This window comes from Heptranchias perlo, chromosome 1, assembly GCF_035084215.1.
Source record: "Heptranchias perlo isolate sHepPer1 chromosome 1, sHepPer1.hap1, whole genome shotgun sequence".
Classification (NCBI taxonomy): Eukaryota; Metazoa; Chordata; class Chondrichthyes; order Hexanchiformes; family Hexanchidae; genus Heptranchias; species Heptranchias perlo.
Window position 1 is genome coordinate 157028584 of NC_090325.1, and position 7385 is coordinate 157035968.

Below are 7385 nucleotides of genomic sequence, written 5' to 3' on the forward strand. Positions count from 1 at the left end.
TGCACGAGGACCCCCAGATCCCTTTGTACTGCAGTACTTTCCAGTTTCTCGCCTTTAAGATAATAACTTGCTCTCTGATTTTTCCTGCCAAAGTGCATAACCTCACATTTTCCAATATTGTATTGCATCTGCCAAATCTCTGCCCACTCACCCAGCCTGTCTATATCCTCCTCACTCTCTACTTTCCCTCCCATCTTTGTATCATCTGCAAACTTTGATATGTTACACTCGGTCCCCTCCTCCAAATCGTTAATATAGATTGTAAAGAGTTGGGGACCCAGCACCGACCCCTGCGGAACACCACTGGCTACTGGTTGCCAGTCCGAGAATGAACCATTTATCCCAACTCTCTGCTTCCTGTTAGATAACCAATCCTCCACCCATGCCAGAATATTACCCCCAATCCAGTGATTCTTTATCTTGAGCAATAATCTTTTATGTGGCACCTTGTTGAATGCCTTCTGGAAGTCTAAATACACTACGTCCACTGGTTCCCCTTTATCCACCCTGTACGTTATGTCCTCAAAGAACTCAAGCAAATTTGTCAGACATGACTTCCCCTTCATAAAGCCATGCTGACTTTGTCCTAGTCACAATGGCACGAATGAAGGTTTCAGCAGCAGATGAGCTGAGACAGGGTAAATGTGAACGTACACAACATGAATGTTAATTATATTAATTAATTGTATTACTGTAATACAATCAATTAATATAAATAACATTCAAGTTGTGTAAATATATATATATACCGTATATATACTTTAAAATGTTCTACAGCGAAGATTTCACATTTACCTCCAGTGAAGGGGCTTGATCGGGTGGATGCAGTAAGGATGTTCCCAAAGATGGGTGAAACTAGAACTCGGGGGCATAATCTTAGAATAAGGGGCTGCTCTCTCAAAACTGAGATGAGGAGAAACTTCTTCACTCCGAGGGTAGTAGGTCTGTGGAATTTGCTGCCCCAGGAAGCTGTGGAAGCTACATCATTAAATAAATTTAAAACAGAAATAGACAGTTTCCGAGAAGTAAAGGGAATTAGGGGTTACGGGGAGCGGGCAGGAAATTGGACATGAAGCTGAGTTCGGATCGGTCAATGCCCTGTGGGTGGCGGAGCGGGCCCAGGGGCTGAGTGGCCGGGTCCTGCTCCTACTTCTTGTGTTCTTTAGATTTGTGGTTGGGATCAGATCAGCCATGATCTTATTGAATGGCGGAGCAGGCTCGAGGGGCCGATTGGCCTACTCCTGCTCCTATTTCTTATGTTCTTATGTTCTTATGAACAAGTGCATTGTTTGATGTAGCTTACAATTAATGCAGTAAGCACCCGCATGTAATGCAATTTGTATAATGAGCTGTGGGAAACATACGTGCTAGCAGTAATTAGGGCAGGAGGAGCAGATCATAAATGTTTAACTTGCCAATCTTTAAAAATTATGTATTTAAAGATATGTATTATGTCTTATTTTATTTATTTTGTAATAAAGACCAATGCAGTATGTGCTTCCTGGGCATGAAGGCAGAGTGCCACATAGGTAATATCTTAAATCTGGTGCCCTTTTAATCACATTATTTCATTATTTAATTTTATATATACATATATAAAAATATCAAAATAAAAAGGTGTTAAGGCCTTTTGTCACCTCAAGTGATTCATCCCTATGCAGTGCCATCAAGTTGTCATTTTAAATTATAAATTGTTCATTTAAAGGCATTAGATGGCAAGTTGTTTCAGGAGACCTGCAGGAAATTACAAACGAAACTGCAGAGAACCTCAGGAGCTGAGAGAGAGGAGATGCTCTTATGCTCTTATTAAGCTGATGACCGACAAATGAAACCGAGTGTCTTCACGTTTTAAAGAGATCAGATATGCTAATACTGTTGTACTCTGCCAGGTTGTGTGTGTACATTTGTGTGTATATTTTGGAGCAAGGGGAAGAGAGCAGGGCATATGATATCATTTAAACTAAAAAATTACCCCGTGCCACTACAAAAGTTTCAGAAATGATGAGGCATTCTATTAATAAAGCTGGCAAGCATTTTGTGCAAAGTAATTCTACAAATATAGTATATACTATCCATCAACAGTATAAAATAGTAATTAGCAGAATTCCCCTGTAAAGTTAACTTGCCAACCTTTAAAGATTATGTATTTAAAGATATGTATAAAGTCTCATTTTATTTATTTTGTAATAAAGACCGATGCGGTATGTTCCGCATTGGTCTTTATTAGGTCCTTGATAAGGGTTACCAATTTTCTCTCCCCTTCTCCCCTCATACACATACCAGTATATCTTTGTGATTCCGCTGCTTTTACTGCATCCTATGAAATGGCAAAGCTGTAGTTCTGAAAAAAAAACAGACATGTATGACATTGGTGTGATTCCTAACAGCCTGAGAATATCTGGGAAGCCCTGGGGCCTTAAATTATGGAAAACACCAATAATAATTTTGCCATTGTAATTATTTATTTCAGTAATTGATCATAACCAAGTTGTCAGGGTTTATGCTGAGAACTTTTTAATTGTTTTCAGTGATAATATAATTTTCTCTTACAATTTAGTTAATCATTATAATGAAGAAAATTATTATTGCAAACAATTTCAGATTGGGGTATTTTAAAGTTATGACCCATCATCCCCAAATAATTAAAAGAATCACAATTTAAGAAAGACTTTTTTATGAAATCTTATGCTTGATTTAAATACATGCATTCTTCAAGTCACAAATGCGTGCAGTTTGCTACAACTTGCATTTGTATAGTGCTTTTAACATAAAACAGGCAATGGTGCCTCAAAAAAGCAGAAGAAATGGGCACCAAAGTTGGAAGAGAGGTTAGGAGAGATAATTGAAGGTTTGGTCCAAAAGCTAGATGTTGAGGACACTTTTGAAGCTGGGCAGAGATTTGGAACAGAGAGCGGGTGGAGAAAGAGAATTCCAGAGAATAGGGTTATAGTGGCTAATGGCTCTGACTGATGATGTGATAAGCGAGGAAGGATGCACTGTAGGCCTGAGTTGGAAGAGAAAAGGATGTGGTTTTACTAGAATCATAGAATGATACAACACAGCAGGAGACCATTCGGCCCATTGTGCCTGTTCCGGCTCTTTGAAAGAGCTATCCAATTAGTCCCATTCCCCTGCTCTTTCCCCATAGAACTATAAATTTTTTCCCTTCAAGTATTTATCCAATTCCCTTTTTGAAAGTTATTATTCAATCTGCTTCATCTCCCTTTCAGACTGTGCATTCCAGATCATAACAACTCACTGTGTAAAAAAAATGTTTTCTCATGTCGCCCCTGGCTCTTTTGCCAATCACCTTAAATCTGTGTCCTCTGGTTACTGACCTTTCTGCCACTGGAAACAGTTTCTCCTTATTTACTGTATCAAAATCCTTCATGATTTTGAACACCTCTATCAAATCTCCCCGTAAACTTCACTATTCTAAAGAGAACAACCACAGTTTCTTTAATCTCTCCACGTAAATGAAGTCTTTCATCCCTGGTACCACTCTAGTAAATCTCCTCTCCACCTTTCCTAAGGCCTTGACATCCATCCTAAAGTGTAGTGCCCAGAATTGGCCACAGTACTCTAGTTGGAGCCCAATCAGTGTTTTATAAAGGTTTAGCATAACTTCCTTGATTTTGTAATCTTTGTCTCTATTTATAAAACCAAGGATCCTGTATGTCTTTTTAAGAGCCTTCACAACTTGTCCTGCCACCCCCAAGTCTCTGTTCCTGCACACCTTTTAAAATTGGACCATTTAGTTTGTTATGGCTCTCCGCATTCTTCCTTCCAAAATGTACAAACATTCGAAATTGATGGGCAGTTGGTCCATCAAGCCTGCCCCACACCATGATGGCCAGACCATCATGGATAAACACTTCTTTCCTCCCCCGACCTCCCACCCTCATAGCCATGTAATCTCCTGGGAGAGGTAAAAAACAGAAAAATCCAAGGGCCAAAAACAGAAAAAATACTCTGTAAAATTCCTCTCTGACCCCTCAAGCGATTGAAACCATTCCAGGAGATCACATCGACCAAGTGTTATCTATAAAAGTACTTACCTTCTATATGATGCGATCTCTGCCCGAGTCAGAAACTGGTCCAGCTTCCTCTTGAAGGCTTGCAGAGAGTCAGCACCCACCACACCAGCCAGCAATGTATTCCAGAGGCTTACAATTCTCTGGGAAAAGAAGAACCACCTAACATCCAGTCTGTTCCTACTCTTCCAAAGTTTAAATTCATGTCCCCAGGTCCTCCCCAACCTGCTAAACTAGAATAATCTATCAATATGGACGCTATGCAGCCCTTTAATTCTTTTATAGACCTCTATCAGGTCACGTCTAAGTCTACGCTTCTCTAAAATCAATAGACCAAGGTTCTTGAGCCTATCTGAGTAGCTGAGGTTCTTTAAGCTAGGAATCATTCTTGTAGCTCTCCTCTGGATCTTAAAAAGCCATATGGGATCCTTGGCTTTATAAATAGAGACATAATTACAAAAATGTATCACCTCACACTTCTCTGCGTTAAATTTCATCTGCCATCTGTCTGCCCATTTCACCAGTCTGTCTACGTCCTCCTGAAGTCCGTTACTATCCTCCTCACTGATTACTACATTTCCGAGAATCTTATCATCTGCAAACTTTTAAATGATGCCCTGTATAGCCAAGTCCATGTCATTAATATATATCAAAAAGAGCAGTGGTCCTAACACCAACCCCTGGGGGACACCACTGTATACTTCCCTCCAGTCTGAAAAGTAATCGTTCACAACTAATCTCTGCTTTCTGTCCCTTAGCCAATTTTGTAACCATGCAGCCATTGTCTCTTTAATCCCGTGGACTTCAAATTTGCTAACAAGTCTGTTATGTGGTACTTTATCAAAGGCTTTTTTAAAATCCATATACACAACATCAACTGCATTACCCTCATCAACCCTTTCCGTTACTTCATCGAAGAAATTAGTCAAACATGATTTGCCTTTAACAAATCTGTGCTGGCTTTCAATTATTAACCCATATTTTTCAAAATGCTATTTAATTATGTCCTGGATTATGGGGATAGGGAAGGAAAATGGAGTTGAGGTAGATGATCTTATTGAATGGGGGAGCAGGCTCAAGGGGCCATATGGCTTACTCCTATTCCTAGTTCTTATGTTCTTATTATTGTCTATAAAAGTTTCCCCACCACCGATATTAGGCTGACTGGCCTGTAATTGTTGGGTTCATCCCTCTCCCCTTTTTCAAACAGGGGGTGTAACATTTGCAATCCTCCAGTTCCCTGTCACCATTCCCATACCTAAGGAGGATTGGAAGATCGGGGCCAGAGCCTCCGCAATTTCCACCCTTACTTTCCTAGCAACCTAGGATGCATCCCATCAGGACCAGTTGACTTTTCTACTTTGAGCACTGCCAACCCTTTAAGTACCTCCTCTTCATCTATTTTTACCCTATCCAATTTCTCTAATACCTCCTCCTTTACTGTGACATTGGCAGCATCCTCTTCTTTAGTGAAAACAGATGCAAAGTACTCATTTAGTTCCTCAGCCTTGCCCTCTGCCTCCACAAGAAGATCTCCTTTTTGGTTCCTAATCAGCCATACCCTTCCTTTGACTAACCTTTTACTATTTATATATTTATAAAAGATTTTTGGGTTCCCTTTTATGTTACCCATTAAGCTATTCTCATAGTTGTCGTTGCCCCTCTTCTTTCCTTTTTCAGTTCTCCTCTTTTTGTATTCAGCCTGGTTCTCTACTAAATTATGAACCTGACATTTATCATAAGGCTCCATTTTCTGTTTCATTTTAATTTCTATATCTTTAGTCATCCAGGGAGCTCTAGTTTTGGAAGCCCCCCTCGTGGGTACGTGTCTAGCCTGTACCCGACCTATCTCCTCTTTGAAGGCCTCTCATTGCTCATTCACTGTTTTGCCTGTCAATCTTTGATTCCAATCCACCTGGGCAAGATCCCTTTTCAACTCACTGAAATTTGTCCAGTTGGGTATTTTCACATTTGAGTTTTCTTAGTCCTTTTCCATAACTAATCTAAACCTAATGATATTGTGATCACTGTTTCCCAATGGTTCCCCACTGAAACATGCTTCACTTGCATCACTTCATTCCTCAGAACTAGATCCAGCACTGCTTCCTTCCTCATTGAGCTGGAAACATACTGATCAAGAAAGTTCTCTTGTACACATTTCAGGAATTCACCCCCCTCTTTGCCCTTCACATTGTTATTTTCCCAGTCTTTATTAGGATAATTGAAGTCCCCCATTATCACTACTCTAAAGTTCTTGCATCTTTCTGCAATTTACCTGCAAATTTGCTCCTCCATCACCTTTTCTCTATGTGGTGGCCTTTAGTATATACCCAACAGTGTAATAGCTCCTCTGTTGTTCCTTAATTCTAACCAAATAGATTCTGTCTTTGAACCTTCAAGTATATCCTCCCTTTCTAGTGCTGTAGATCAATACTGCCACCCACCCCCTCCTTTTTTTCCTTCCCTATCTTTCCTGAATACATTGTAGCCAGGAATATTAAGTGCCTTTTCCCTCCCATGTTTCAGCCAGGTCTCTGTTAATGCCATCATTATTCCATGCTGCTACTTGTGCCTGCAGCTCACCAACTTTATTTACTACGTGCCGTGCACTTACGCACATGCACTCCAAACCCATCCCTTGTCTTCCTCGCATTTCCCCCCAGTCTGATCCCTCCTACTTCTGAACTACTCTTTATTCTAATGCTGTCTCTCCTCTTCCTCTGTGCACCTTGTTTCTCCTCTCTAATGCTTCATTCTGGTGCTCCTGCCAAATTAGTTTAAATCCTCTCCCACAGCACTAGTTAACCTTTCTGCGAGGTCACTGGTCCCAGCCCTCTTGAGGTGCAACCCGTCATCTTTCTGCAATTTACCTGTAAATTTGCTCCTCCATCATCTTCTCTCTATGTGGTGGCCTTTAGTATACACCCAGCAGTGTAATAGCTCCTCTATTGTTCCTTAACAGGCTCCTCCATCCCCAGAACTTGTCCCAATGCCCCAGGAATCTGAAGCCCTCCCTCCTGCACCATTTCTCCAGCCACACATTAACCTGCCTTATCTCACTGCTCCTATACCCATTAGCACATGGCACTGAGAGTAATCCAGAGATTGCCACATTTGAGGTTCTGCTCTTTGAATTCCCCCATAGCTCATGAAACTCTGACTAAAGGTCCTCAATCCTTTTCCTTCCAATATTGTTGGTTCCAACAGGGACCATTCCTTCTGTTCCCCTTCTCACTGCAAAATGTTCTGCACCTGTTCCGTGATATCCTTTACCCTGGCACCAGGGAGGCAACACACCATGTGGGACTCACGTCAATGTTTGCAGAAAAGCCTGTCTATCCCCCTAACTGT